This window comes from Neltuma alba, unplaced genomic scaffold, assembly GCF_004799145.2.
Source record: "Neltuma alba isolate B1F8T4 unplaced genomic scaffold, ASM479914v2 tig00011517_pilon, whole genome shotgun sequence".
Lineage (NCBI taxonomy): Eukaryota > Viridiplantae > Streptophyta > Magnoliopsida > Fabales > Fabaceae > Neltuma > Neltuma alba.
The window spans coordinates 22170-37483 of record NW_021636184.1 but is presented as its reverse complement, the minus strand read 5'-3'; the positions used below and the strand labels follow the sequence as shown (position 1 = coordinate 37483).

Below are 15314 nucleotides of genomic sequence, written 5' to 3'. Positions count from 1 at the left end.
CAGAGACCCTCCTCCTCCACAAGACCTTCAGTCTCTGGTTGGCTTGTCCATGTCTTTCCCTCTGTCTCTCTTCAAATCAGACGGGGAAGAAGAAGAAGCAAATCTACCCAGAAGCAAATCAATTTTGGACCGACTGGAATGGAACTCTGAAGATAGACCGATTGGAATGGAAGAAATAATCGAAGCCAGAGGAGATAATTGAAGCCGGGGTAATTTTGGTCATGCAAGGAGGGCTCACCGTCAGCCTTAAGCAATGAGCCAAAAGCGGACGAAAGTTGCTTATGATGAAACTATGGATTGGGGTTCAAAACCATGGTTTTCCCAACCATGGTTTTAAATTTTTCAGAGACTGTTTGGCTAGCATTTTCTTTAAACCATGGTTTTGGGGTGCTTGTCAAACAAGGCCTTAATAGAAAAACCTAGTATCTCATAGCGTGACAAATTAATGTTTAAATTCCTATTGAGAGATGTGCCTACATTTAGTATTTAACAATGTTTCAAACATGATTAGCTCTAATAGAAAAATACCTATATGTAGTAAAGAAAAATTAAAATAGTAAGATGCTACCTTTATAATTTTCTTTAATTAAACCTTCTTGAATAAGAATCATCTTGGTCTTGTGCAGTGATCAACCACAAACAAACATCCATATAACATTCATGAATTTCAAACTCAATCAATTATTATTTAAATTCCTTATTAAGTCTTTTTGTTTCTTTTAATTACTTGAATTTCTTTGATTTATAATTTAGGTTCATGAACCACATGTGGCCATCCCGTATACAAATCATCATTTTAAACTCGATGAAAACATTAGATTAATTAAAATCCAGCTTCTTCTAGTTCCCATTAAACCGAATTTTGATCAGCACTCTAGCCTATAACTTTGACTCTCTCTCTTGACAATACTTAAACAAAGACTATTCCCCCATTAAAAAAAAATCTCATTTTAACCTCATTGGAATAATTTTTTTTTTTTTAAAAAAGAGAAGCCAACTCCTTTTGTGAGTTCTCTTTAAAACATATTTGAAAGTAAACTCTTGAGGCCAAAAGTTTGTCTTTTTATAGGCTTTGTAAAATCATTCTAAAGCCATATCCCCACTCAAAATCATGTTTTTAAGGCCATTAAAACCATCCATGTTGGTTTAGAAAAACATCTCCTGCTTCATTAATTCCTATTGGGCGAAAGCATGGTTAATGTACCAAAAATGGAATGCTTTGTTTTCTGGCTCATTTTACATGGTTCCATGCATGATCAACGCCATGTGGAATTCTTATGCTAACATTATCTTAGACATATTTACATTTTTAGGAAAAAATTTAACCGCATAACACTTTAGTTTTTCATGCTTTCTATTTTTACTAAACCTTGTCAATTTTTCAATGGGTCTTGCTCAGAGTGGTTGATTTTTGTTTGTTGTGTTTTTTGTATTTTATCATTGAGTGCTAATTGTTCTCAGCTTTTTGATAGTTGAGTTTTGGGCTGTCCTTGGCTGCTTTTGTATTGTTGATTATGATTTACTGTCTTAGTTGTTTACTTGCACTGATTGTTCTGAGTGTTTTTTTGGGGTGTTTTTCATTACTGATTATTAATTTCATAATTGCTTTGACAAGTGAGAGAATTCCACAAAAAAAGTTTGAAGTTATTAAATCCAAAATAAAAAATTTGTAAAAAATATGTTGTTATTTATAAATTTAATGTTATTAAAAATCAAAATTTATTAGAATATTATCAAATCTAATTTAAAATTGGCTAAAGTATATTTTTGATTCTTTAACTTTATATAAAGTTTCATTTTGGTCCCTTAACTTTAAAAAGTAAACTTTTAGTCATCTAATCTTAGAACTGTTAACAGAAAAGATAATATTGAGCTCTTGCAGGTTGATAAAACATTATTAGATACTGTAATATTTAGTTTAATTTTTAAAATAATCATGATTGTTACAAAAATTTTTTATTTAAGACCAATAATTTTAAGATTAAAGGACTAAAAAAATACTTTTTAATGTTAAAAACCAAACTAAAATATTACTTAAAGTTAAAAGACCAAATATATACCTTAACTTTTAAAATTTAACAATTTCAAGTTTTTTTGCGTGTCATTTTTCCTCCATGAATTTGTGGATTTATGGATGGCGGATGGTTTTGCAGATATTTTTGCCATTTTTGTCTTAAAAAGTTTATTCTAATAATTTCATATTAAAATTATATTTATCGATTAAGATTTCAACTACACTTCCATGAATACCCCCTCCACTTGCATTCCCTTTCTATTTCTGTTTTTATGAAAAACTCTTCCACCATACCAGACCAAATGTACGTCCATCACAGCTACTGCAGATTGAACGATCTTATTCAATAATTAAGGTTTATTTTTTAGTCTTGCAGAATTGATTTTTTCTTCGTTGGCACAAAAAGAAAATTTCTTTCTTGACCAACAAGCATTCTGCACTTGGTCAAGCTCGCTGTTGGACGCCATCCACTGTTGTCAGCCCTGCGTGGTTGTTCCTCTGTCACGTATTGAAGAAGGTTCGAACCCTAGGGCCTTTGTCTTCTGCCAAAATTCGGTGAGATTGCTTTGCTCAATCTGGCTTTTGAATCTTGATTGGAATTTGTTCCCCACGCGTCATCTGTTCCCTGCGTGTTTTTCAACACTGTGTGAGACGCCGTTGTACCGTTTCTTGCTCTGTTTTATTTTTTATTTTTTTCATTTTGATTTGGCCTTGAATCTGGTCTTGTATTCGTTTGGATATCGACTCTTTTGAACCTGGGAATATTTACATGTTGAGTTTAATTTTTTCCTTTTGTTGCTGATTTTTGTGTGAATGGCCTGTACTTGGTTAATGCACTTCTGCTTTCTTCATTTTGATTGCTAGCGACTTGTATGCTTGGGACTGTGTTGTTGTGCCATGTTGGATTTATTGTGTATTGGAATTCTGTTTATTAATCTCTTTATATTGTCATCATTTAGAAAATTCGCCAGGTATTTGTGATGCATGATCTGGTAAATGAGTTGGCTCGATTTGTGTCTGGCCATTTAGAAGTTTGAGTTTAAATCATTTGTCAGAAGCAATCAATTTTGCACCTAATTGTTGTAGGAATCACTTATCATAAACGTAAATTGCTGGATGAAATTGGAAGATCATAAATTGAAAGTGTGTTTTCATTGTCATTCTTTATTGGCCTGGATGAGTTGCCTGAATCAATTGGCTTACTAAGTCATCTGAGTTAAATTATCTGGAACAAAAACTAAAAGGGCATGATATCAGCTGTGCATATTCCATAGATTTCAGTGGTGGTCCGCCTGTGCTTCTTATTTGTTTTTATATAATTATTTCATTATGAGTAATAGGGTTCTCCTATTTTTCTTGAATGGTCATTTCATCTGGAGGGTTGTGATTAAATTTGTGCATTTTGGTTTAAACTGAATTATTTGCAGTTGTTTCAATGGACATGGAATGGTCTGAATCGAGGTATGAACCACAGGATGTTAGAAATGATCAAGAGGATTCTCCATTCAGGGAGCAATATGATGATCTGGAACAAGTGGGGACAAACAAGTCTAGCAGGCATGGAAGCAAGGATAGGAAGAATAGCAGTCGAGAAGAAGAAAAGGAGCACAGAAGCAAAGACCAGGGAAAGCAAAAGAGAACCTTAAAGGATGTTTCAAAAGAAAGAGAAAACGAGGCAAGAGATCCAGAAAATGATAGAATAGGTGGCCTGAAAAGGAAAGAGAGGATAGGGATGAATGTGAAGAAGATAGGAGTAAAGATCGTAAATTGAAGGAGAAGGACTATGATAGAGAGAAGTATAGGGATAAAGACTGTGAGAGTGGTAAAGATAAGAAGGAATAGGGTAAGGATAAGGATCTTGAGAGGGAAAGGGAGATGGAGATGGAAACTGATAGAGGGCTGGAGAAGGAAAGGGGAAAAGAGAAAGCTAGGGATAGGGTTAGAGAAAAGGAAAAGGAAAGGGAGCGAGAGAGGCATAAAGGTCGAGAAAGGGATTGGGAAAGCTACAGAAATGGAGACAAAGATAAGGGGAAGGGTAAAATTAGAGACAAGGAAGGGGAAGCAGATCAAGATAAAGAAAGGTCAAGAGATAGGGGAACCAGAAAGGCTCTTGAAGATGATGATTACAAAGTAGTCAACCATGACAAGAGAGATGAGGTGGTTGGCAAGCAAGGGAAGGCGTCAAATCTTGCTGGGGTTGATCAAAATGGTGAAGCCTCAGCACATCCATGAGCAACAGAACTTGAAAAACGCATTTTGAAGTGAGTTCAATATCTTGTTTATCTTTTTATGCTTGCATTGCTTCTTCTTCTTCTTCTTGTTTTTTTCCCTTTTCATTTTGTTCTTTTTTCTTGCTAAACCATTGTGCCTATTTTAACTGGTAGATCATATAATTATTTAGTTGAAGTTTGCTACTTCTTCCTGTGAGAAAGGTTATGAAAATTGGGATCGTTAGGAGGGGGGCTTTGCAGGGTTTGATTAAGAGATCCTATCTCTAGATGTTTAATACAAATATGGTGATTATTTTTATGCTTCCAGAACATGCTAGGTAATAATAAAAGTTGGAGACCAAGCTCAATGATCCCTTAATAAGTTACTTGACCTCGCTTGGTAAACCAAAATAATCTCCAAAAATACCATTAGAAATAGGAAAATGACTGAAGGTAACCACACAGTGATGCTTGCTTTGGTCGTGTCTTATGTTTCTTCTTCCATTTCTTTTTTTTTTTTTTTTGGGGGGGGGGTGTGTTGGAATGTTTGGTGTTAATGCTTCGAAGAATTTGATAGCAGTGGTATAGAAAATGGAGAGAGGTAAGGGAAAGAACTGGGGGGGGGGGGGAGGGAGAGTGAATTTGTTTCAAAATATTATTGTAGCAAGATGCATTAAAATGCTAAGAAATGTCCTTGAAAGTAAACTGAAGCTTTAAAAATTACATCAGACACATAAATTCATACTATTGATTTTACGGTACCATAATTAATCTATTCCAATTATTGTTACCTAAACTTCTTTCTTAATGCATCCCTATTCTAATTTTAATCCTTCAAAAATTTTTTGTTCTTTCTAATTGTGAAGAGCATCTCTTCCACATGCTTCTCTCTCTCTTTTTTCAATTAATAAATAATTATACTACAAAGTGAGAACGTAAAATCAGTGGGCAAAAGGTAAGTTTTTAAACTTAAAAAGGAATTAATTTATGTCACTAAAAAGAAAGCCTTGGCCATTTGAAAATTAGTAAGCCTGTTTGAAACAAATATAAAACATAATTGATTTTTATCAGTGTTTCTTTTGGCAAACTATCTCCGTGGTTTATGGTATGACTCTTTTATCTGTGAAGCTGCTGAATGCCTATCAATTATTACTCGTACTATATTATAAAACAAAGGAGATTGTCACTGTTTTTTGACGCTAGAGAGTTTAAAAAGGAAAGAAAAGAAAACCAGATTAGGTGAGAATATGGTAAAGAGACGTTGGGCATATCTTGAATAAATAGATTATTCTAGATCGATGAATGATCCAAACCGGGAAAGCTATGTTTCTGATTTGGTCAAATGCTACTAGCTCATTGACTTCTCCTTAAATATTCATGATAACATTAACAACATTAAATTGAAAAGAAGAAATGAATGTTAACATACATAACATTTTTAGGTATTGCAGAGAAAATATGCAGTGATGGCTGTGATTTAGAGACTTTCCCCCCAAATCGGATGCTAGTACCTTATCTTAAATTATATGCTATAATACCAGGATTTTTCCATGTGTCTATGGTTTCTCAAGTTCTTCCTCCTTCATTGACTGCTGATTTGGAGCTTCAAGTTTACCCCCAGGCTGTTTTGCAACACTGTAAGATGACTGATGGCCGAGTTGAACTCTTAATTAAGTGGGTTGACTTGTCTGATCTGGACAATACATGGGAAGACTATAAGGTGATTCAGAAACAGTTTCCTTCCTTCCACCTTGAGAACAAGGCGGACCTCAATTTTCTTTTCTTTTTTTTTTGGGGGTGGTTATATTGTTGGACTTGTGACAATGGGTATCTATGGTAATTACTAAGTGACAGTTACAAAGGGAGGGCTATTTGAGAGGGAACCAGTGAGTGAGAGGGGTATGGAAATTGTGAGTGAATTGTGAAGAGAGTGGTGTGCCTCTCAAATGCAGTGTTCGGTTTTAGTAGTTTAATCCCGCCATCAGACTATACTCTGTGGAGAAGATACAGTTGAATAATACTATTGTGGAACAGTCTTTCCATCAGTCTGCAGAGTTGCAAATTTTATCAAGATGTTACACCTGGGGTCACCGGATTTTAGGCTCATCTTAATAATAAACAGAATCTATGTGCTTCATTGTCACAACTTTTGATGGATTTTATCATTTACTGCATCCATTCTCTTTTGTAATAGTACTTGGTCTTTTTATTTTATAACTTAATAGTATCTGATTGCATTAAAAAACAGTCGTGTTTAAAAGTATGGAAAACATTCTATTCTGACAATGCTTGATTTTGTTTTCTTTTGGATGACAGGATGAAAGAAGCAAGGTTAAGCAAACAATCTGAAGGTGCTTCTGAGATCTTAGCATGGGTCAGTAGAAGCTGTAAGCTTGAGGAGAAAAAGAATGCTGAAAAGGAGAAAGCATTGCAGCTCTCAAAGACTTTTGAGGAACAGGTTATTGTTTTTTCGTTTTTAATTTCAAAGCTTTAAATAGTGCTACAGGAAACTGTGATTCCATGATTGATCGAAGTCATGGTATTTATTTTTCACAGGACAACATTGCTCTAGAAGAAAGTGAAGATGAGGGTGCTACCCAACACACTACTGGTAAAACTGGGCCTTCTTCATCCTTTATACATCTTACATGATGCAGTTCTCTCGATTTTCTTTTCCTCATTCCTTGCAATCTTGTAAATCTTTTGTTTCCCACATTTACAAATTCTGCCTATGTTCCATTGCCAACCCCAAGCCTGGATAGAGGAGGGTTGTGTTATGACAGCCAACATAAAACTCTGTCAAATCTTTATGACATGGATCATGCAATCAATATGAATATGGAGTTGATTATCATAAATGATCTCTTGTTCTCTTCCACACTACAAGCTGTATATTATATGTGCCACTCTGCAAGTATGCTGTATTGATCAGCTTGTTCACGTCTAGTATGTTTTTTATGTCTTACCTCTGCTAGTAGGATGTGTGAAGATGTTTTTGAAACAAGTTTTTCTAGAATGAAAACCAGGTCATGTATTCCAGTGCTAAAGTAGGAATGTTGGATGCCACATGGACTAGACTCCTCTCAACTTCTCTGTCATTCATTACTCTGCAAAGGTGATGAGCTATCTTTGTCTGGAGTAAGAACTGTCATGACAGAGCATGACTATATATGTATATGTTTGAATAGTTTCCTGAAATTTTCTTGACTTTTGTTAGTTGGCATATGACCCATAGCATTATGAAGGCAGATTTTCTTTCTTTCTCTTCAATAGTACCCAGTGAACCTTATTACATGTGCTATAACAATAAATTTACCTTTGGTCTGTATGAGATGTCTAATGAATTGGATGTTTCAAAACTAATTTTGCGACATTTCTTGCCTGTGTTGTTTCAATACAAGGGAAACAAAGTTTTGTTTGCAAAATGAAAAAGAAATTTGATTACTTACTAGAAGATAATGTATATGAGATGTCATAAAGATTTATCCCTTGAAGAACTTTCGATTTTTAGGAAGGGAGAGAATAAGAGATTATCTTTGCACTGTTTGGAGCAATGAGAAAAGTATGGGCAGAGGAAAAATAATAAATATGTATTAAAATACATTATAACTCATACTCCTCTAGTCCTTAATATAGGATTTATTTAACTACTTTGATTAAAATGAGGAAGTTAGTTAAGTTAGGTAATAATCATAAATATGGCATATGTTTCCCAAAATACCCTCAGTTAAAATTTCTTTAAAAAATTGACATTTCAATTAAAAATATAAAACGGTAGAATTGATATATGTGTGGAATTAATGAGTAGTAAGTACTCACTCACTTTATAAAATATACAGGTGTATTATTAATGAGTAACAAGTATTATTGTGGTATTTAATTATTTAATAGGAGTAATTTAGGAAAGAATTGGTAAATATGAGAAATGAGTCTTATATTTAGGACCAAGATCAACCTTCTAATTAGGTCCTATATTAAGGATTGGAGGAGTAGTATTTTATTAGAAGGTAAGAATAGTAAATGATACAAGTTATGAAAATCTAAGTTTCCACTCTGTTACCCCTAATTTCAGTTTAATTGCGATAAAAAATCTTGATGATAGTAATTGCCATGCGCAAACAACATTTGTCACTGTCCTAGAAGCCAGCCAGCATCATTGGCCTTTAAATTACATATCTGAGAAACTTAAATCTACATGTGCTTTATTGTAAGCTCGTATGTTAAATTACTTAGATTAAATAATTTCTCTTCAGATAATTTAGCTGGGGTTAAAGTTCTCCATGGTGTTGACAAAGTAATGGAAGGTGGTGCTGTAGTTCTAACTATCAAAGATCACCACATACTTGCTGATGGTGACATTAACCAAGGTACAACTTCATTGTGCTTTCTTGTTACTTAAGGTCGCAATCTCTGAATGACACAGTGTAACAGAGCTTTTTGTTCTGACATGGCAGATATTGATATGCTTGAGAATGTGGAAATTGGAGGACAAAAACGGCATGATGAGGCTTCCAAGGCTGCGAAAAAGAAAACCGGCATCTATGATAATAAGTAAGATGATCATTTCTGTTGCCTGCTTTGTTGACAGAACAATAGCAACCTAAAACATGGATAAAGTTTAAGCCTGTTTGCTAAATTTCAGGTTTAATGATGTCCCCACTGCAGAGAAGAAAATGCTTCCACAATATGATGATCCAGCTGCTGAAGAGGTTCGATGCAATTTTTATTTCTCAAACTCATGAGCAATAGATGATTGAGTGAAGGTTTGATGCCATTTTTATTTCTCAAACTCATGAGCAATAGATGATCGAGTGAAGGTGTATGTGCTGATGATACTTACAACTAATCCTATTCTTGGCTTTAGGGTTTAACATTGGATGAAAGGGGAGGATTTTCTAGGGAAGCAGAGAAAAAGCTTGAAGAGGTTAGTGCTATTTCTTTTTATAGTATTTTGTAAGAAAGTAGAGATGAAGCTCCGATTATTTTAGGGTGATAAGCCCTTTATTATTGGATCAAAAATCGTGTCACCTCTTTGTTTTTGTGACTTCTGTCTTCTTTTCTTGCTGTTATTTTCCTTGGAACTTTGTTACTTAGCTTTGATATGAACGCTTCATTCTTGTGTTTGTTTATCCTATTGACAGCTCCAAAGAAGGTTAACAGGCGTCTCCACAAACTCCTTTGAAGATCTAAATTCATCTGGAAGGGTAACATCGGATTACTATTCTCATGAAGAAACGCTTCAATTTAAGAAGCCCAAGAACAACAAATCCCTGCGGAAGAAAGAGAAGCTAGACCTCCAGGCCCTTGAAGCTGAAGCTGTCAGCTAGACCTCAAGGCCCTTGAAGCTGAAGCTGTCTCTGCGGGATTAAGTGTTGGTGATCTTGGTTCTCGGAATGATGCCAAGAGGCAGGCCATCAAGGAAGCGCAAGAGAGACTGGAGGCTGAAAAGAGAAATGATGCTTGTCTGTCTGCATATGCTAAAGCAGATGAAGCTTCCAAACTGTTGTGTCTAGAACAAACACTAAATGTTAAAACTGAGGAAGATGAAACTCCAGTTGTTGCAGATGATGATGATGATCTTCATAAATCATTAGAAAGAGCTGGGAGACTAGCTGTGAAAAAGGAAGAGGAAGAAGCAGCATTTAGCCCCCAAGCTATTGCATTGCTTGCCTCCTCAAATCCTGGTAAGGAGACAGTAGATGATCAAAATCCTACTGCTGGCGAGTTAGAAAACAAGGTGGTCGTCACTGAGATGGAAGAATTTGTCCGGGGTCTTCAGATTGATGAAGGTGATTTTTCATTTATTTGCGTATCAATTGTGATACAATCTATATTATGCAAAACATGCCATCCTGATCGAATGAAAAATGGAATTGTAGTTTACTTCTCATCTATCTGCTAGTAGTGGCCAAAAGTTTTACAATATAAATGTATAAGCTAACGGTGGGACCTGGAATATGTTTTATTAATGATGAATAGGTGCTGGTGTACTGCTCAGTGATAAAATGATCAAAATGAAGCAAGACTTACGCCCGTGAACAATAAAACCAGGTCTAAGATAGTGAATAAACTAGAGATGAAAATTGCAGCAGAAATGAAATATTCTTCCCTGACTTTTGAGAGGTTAGGACCTCTCCTTGCCCAAAACAATGTCTTCCTTTCTTGTCTCAGCTGCACACAACCCTAGAAATGCTCCTGCTCAGCCCTTGCCATCTTCACCGTCTTGTTTGATGCCAGCTCAGCCTCTTTAGCTGACTTATCAGCTCCACTAGTAGTAAATGGTTCTTTATTCCTTTCCTTAGAATAAACTTGGCCTGCGAGTGTGTCAGGCGCATCAGCTAATAAATTGTCTTTTGAATCGTTCAAATGCTTTTGCTATTTTAGTTTTAATTCACTTCATTTTCCATTTTTTTGATCCAGTTTTGAGCTCGCCTCTGAATTAATGTCATACCATATCTCTTTGGTAATTATTATTATTTTTTTTTCAGAGGCACGAAAACCAGAAAGTGAAGATGTTTTCACGCATGAAGTTGAAGAAGCAAATGCTCCCGATGAAGCAAAGAATGATGAGACAGGCGGATGGACTGAAGATAAAGAACTAGTGAAGATGAAAAACCTGATTCAGAAGACAAGGAGGAAATTGTTCCTGATGAAACAATCCGTGATGTTGCAGTGGGTAAAGGATTGTCGAGTGCATTAAAGCTTCTTGAAGATCGAGGAACACTTAGAGAAACTGTTGAATGGGGTGGCAGAAACATGGACAAAAAGAAAAGCAAACTGGTTGGGATCTTAGATGATGAAGAATCAGAGGATGCGCATGATAAAAAAGAGATCCGCATTGAGAGGACAGAGGAGTTTGGGAGAATTGTAAGTAATCAATGATATAAACACAATTATATGTGGTATATTATAGAATTGCATTATTTTATGGTTGATGATCATTGCATGGGCATGTTTGCAAAGAAAGAAAGTTGGCGGTACAAAATTGGATGTTTTATTCATCAAGCTCTGATCATTACATATAGAGGGAGAGAGATTGACTCAATGCCATAAAATTCTCTCTCTATTATTGATAAAGTAACATAAAGGATATGATTCTGTAATCCTAGAAATAATTACAGAGTATAATGACAATAAAGACAAAGATAAAAAAAATCATAAAGCAGAAACTAGGGTTACAAAGTAGGGTTCAACAAGGTGTAACTGTGAGGCAAGGAGATCCTCTAGCTCCTTTTTTGTGTACACTTGTTGATATTTCAATCTATATTTTCCTCTGCATATACGTTTGCATTTTTAGACAAAGTAGTGTTGTATTAGTAGCCATGTACATCTATTTGATGATACTCCACTTGCGAAGACGGCTCATGAGATAAGTATTAAGAGGGCTGTTTTGCTGGACCCACCCACATTCTGCTTGGATCAAACTGCAAAAGACCTAGCCTAGCTTAATCTAGTTTTGTTGTTTTGTTGGCCATGTCTTAGGCTTAGTTATTAAGTTCTTGTAGTATTTCTACCTCAAGCTTAATGCTTGTCTGTTGTACTCCAAACAAAAAAAGATGATACTCCTACATGATCCATAATACTGGATGTTTGCAGAGGCTTGAAATTTGATTGGCCTAAAATGCGTACCATTGAATTCAGAGTTTTAGGTGTTTAAAGGGAGTACTGGGCATCTTTTATCCATGATTCATTAATTTCTTTTATTTCTTCCAGTTGACTCCTAAAGAAGCTTTTCGGTTGGTTTCTCATAAATTCCATGGTAAAGGACCTGGCAAAAAGAAGCAAGAAAAGCGTATGAAACAGTATTATGAAGAATTGAAGATGAAGCAGATGAAGAGTTCAGATACCCTGTTGTTGTCCCTGGAAAGAATGAGGGAATCTCAAGCTCGTCTGAAGACACCCTATCTTGTTCTCAGCGGTCATGTTAAGCCAGGGTATGTTTATAACTTAGAGGATTAATAGTTATAAGGTCTTGCAATTAATAATTGTTATGTAACATGCTATAAAGTACTTGTCAATATCATTTTAATTATTTTTTAATATTAAAATGTTAAAGAAATATATAGCTTTACCTATTCTCTTTTTCTCTTCAACATAGTGATAAACTGCCTCTTACTGTTTTTTATTTTTCCAGACAAACTAGTGACCCAGAAAGCAGGTTTGCTACCATTGAGAAGGATCATCCAGGGGGCTTGACACCAGTGCTTGGGGATCGAAAGGTAATTTACACTTGCCATTGATTATGCTTCTTTGACTGCACAATCCATACTGATCAAAATGTAGACAATGTGAGAACTGTCAGGTTTAGAATTTTTTAAGCCTGTTTCGTGGAATTTTAATTCTAGTTCTTGAGTTTAGGATGTACAATATCTTGAAAACTTGATGAAATTAAATTTTGCTTGATAATGAAGCAACAAGGCTTTCCCCTTCCTTTTTGTTCATCTCATATTTGGTAGTGCTGTATATGATATGCCATCCGTGGCATTTCAATTTTTGTTATATTTTTCTTCTTTTCAATTGAGTTTCGCATTTTTCTACTATTGAAAACATGTTTTCCTCCTTTCAGGTGGAGCGCTTTCTGGGAATCAAAAGGAAAGCTGAGCCATCAAGTTCAAATGCACCCAAGAAACCAAAATCTTGAGTCTTTTATTCTGTGTCTAAAGGATCTTTAACCTAATATCCTTGCAAGCAGTGGGAGAGCCACATGGTATGAGATACTGAAAATCCTTTTGAGAAACTATTGAGGGCATTTTTTAACTCTTGCTTGGAATATGCAATAGAAAGTATCAAAGTGGTTTGGTCTTGCAATAGGAAGTTGGGATTCTGAGTTTTGGCCACTAGATGCTAGAAACAGATGTATAGTGATAGGCAAAGTTTAATATACGATTTAATTGTATTTAATCTTCCTTATACTGTATATTAGTTGCATTTTTCACCGTTTTGACTTGATATTTACCCAAGCTATGTGTACTATCAGCATTAGTCTTTCAAATTGGTTTGTGTGTATTAGTAGTCAAATGAATTTTCAACTAAAAGAAAAGGCTTTGTGCCCTTGTTGGGGCTAAAAGCCATTATTTCATCTTCTGAAATAATTTTTTTTTTTTATAGACGTTTTAGAGCTTATCACAATGATATATGATACTCGTCAAATCTAAGCTATTTAAATTTAACATAGATGGTTGTGACTGTTTATTTCTTTTTTTTAAATTTTTTTTTAAATAAGTACATGATCCAAAATAAATGTAATATTTTAATTGAAAGTTTTGTAAAAAAAAATATTTTTTATTTTTATTAAAAAATTATTAGTTAAAAGTTTAAATTTAGATCATCAAAACTATATTTAAATGAGTATCAAGATGTTCATAACTATAATAAGTACTGAAAGTGGTTCTCACATATTGAGGGCTATTAACACACATGCTCCTACATTTATAATGTGCTAAATGCATTTTTTTCTGGAAAAATGACACATAAAGAAGCCTGAAATAATAAAATGCCAAAATGGGAAGCTAAGCAAATGTATTACCAGATAGGGAAGTGTTACCTGATTTGGGATTATGCAAATGTTGCATAATTACGAAACAGCCCCTGTCAGTCAGCGTTTGAAAGCGGAGAGAGAGAAGGCGCGAACACTCGTGCACTGCCTGTTGTGCTTCCCGATTTCTCGCTTCCACCATCCCCATTGTTGCCCTAAAAATGTCGGCAAGCTGGACAATTGAGGACCCCGAAATAGTGTGTGTGTAAGAGAGCAGAGGAGTTGGAAGTGGAAGGGTGTGCTGTTTGAAGGGCGAACGTGGTCGCGTCTGACTGATTATGTGGAAAGATGAAGGTTGGTGCACGGTGATTCACTATTGCAGTTAACAAGCATCAACAGCATTTCAGTGAGGTAAGTTTAGGCATTTAAGTTTCGTGCTATGGTCGACGTTTCTGGGTGAGTCTGGGAAGCAATGATTGGGCAATATTTAGATATGACGCGATGAAGTTTGTGAATGACAAGAATGGTGATTAAGGGTTTATGCTGAGTCTCTATGGCAAGCTATTCTGTTTTTAATAACGTAGTTGAGAACTGGAAAAATGGGTTTTGAAATCAGTAGGAAAATTGTCTAATTGACTGGAAAAATTATATGAACAACTGGAAATGACAATAACATACTGGTAAATGACTATGATCGAACCTAAAATGACCATATTCATAGTAATGACCTTACTGTTTGAATGAGTGGAAAGATTATATGAATAAACTAGAAATGATAATACCAAACTGGTAAATGACTATGAAGGAACTTGAAATGACCATATTCATAGTAATGACCTTACTGTCAGACTGTAATGGCCATGTTGGTAATGACAATGAATTAATTGGAAATGACCATATTCATAGTAATGACCTAACTATTAGTCTGTAATGGGCATATTGGTAATGACAATAAATTAACTGGAAACGACCATATTCATAGCAGCATCCTTACTGTCACTCTGTAATGGCCATATTGTAAATGACAATGAATTAATTGGAAATAACCATATTCATAGTAATGACCTAACTGTTAGTCTGTAATGGGCATATTGGTAATGACAATAAATTAACTGGAAACGACCATATTCATAGTAGCATCCTTACTGTCACTCTGTAATGGCCATATTGTAAATGACAATGAAGGAACTGGAAATGACCATAACGAATCTGGAAAGAACTAGATATGTAGTATATGTATAAAAATTATGATTTAATGATGGTACCTTGATGACTTTACAGAACTATACGAGATGGTGTTGGAAGAAGGGGAAGGGTCCACAAGCAAAGGAGTCCACAGTGGGCTTGTGTTGTTCAGAAGGGAGTATATGGCAAAACGAGATGAGAAGTGTAAAAACGCAAGAGAAGAAAAAATTGAAGTGCGGAAGGCATGGAGGGCCCTGAGTGAAGAAGAGAAAGATAGGTATAATGAGAGGGCAAGGAAAACGAAGCCACAGAAAGTTGAGAAGAAGTATGATGTTCCCTTGTACACCCGGTGCTCATTGCCCAGATTTCTATCATTGGCTGAATATGTGAAGAAGAACAGGCGGTTGAGGCAGAAAGTTCAGAGGATGGG

At 35.3% G+C, this 15314-nt stretch overlaps 1 pseudogene; it reads left to right on the top strand.

The window, feature by feature from the left end:
- The first annotated feature begins 3449 nt into the window (after nt 1-3449).
- On the top strand, nt 3450-13176 carry LOC114714612 (SART-1 family protein DOT2-like; annotated as a pseudogene).
- Nucleotides 13177-15314: the final 2138 nt, after the last annotated feature.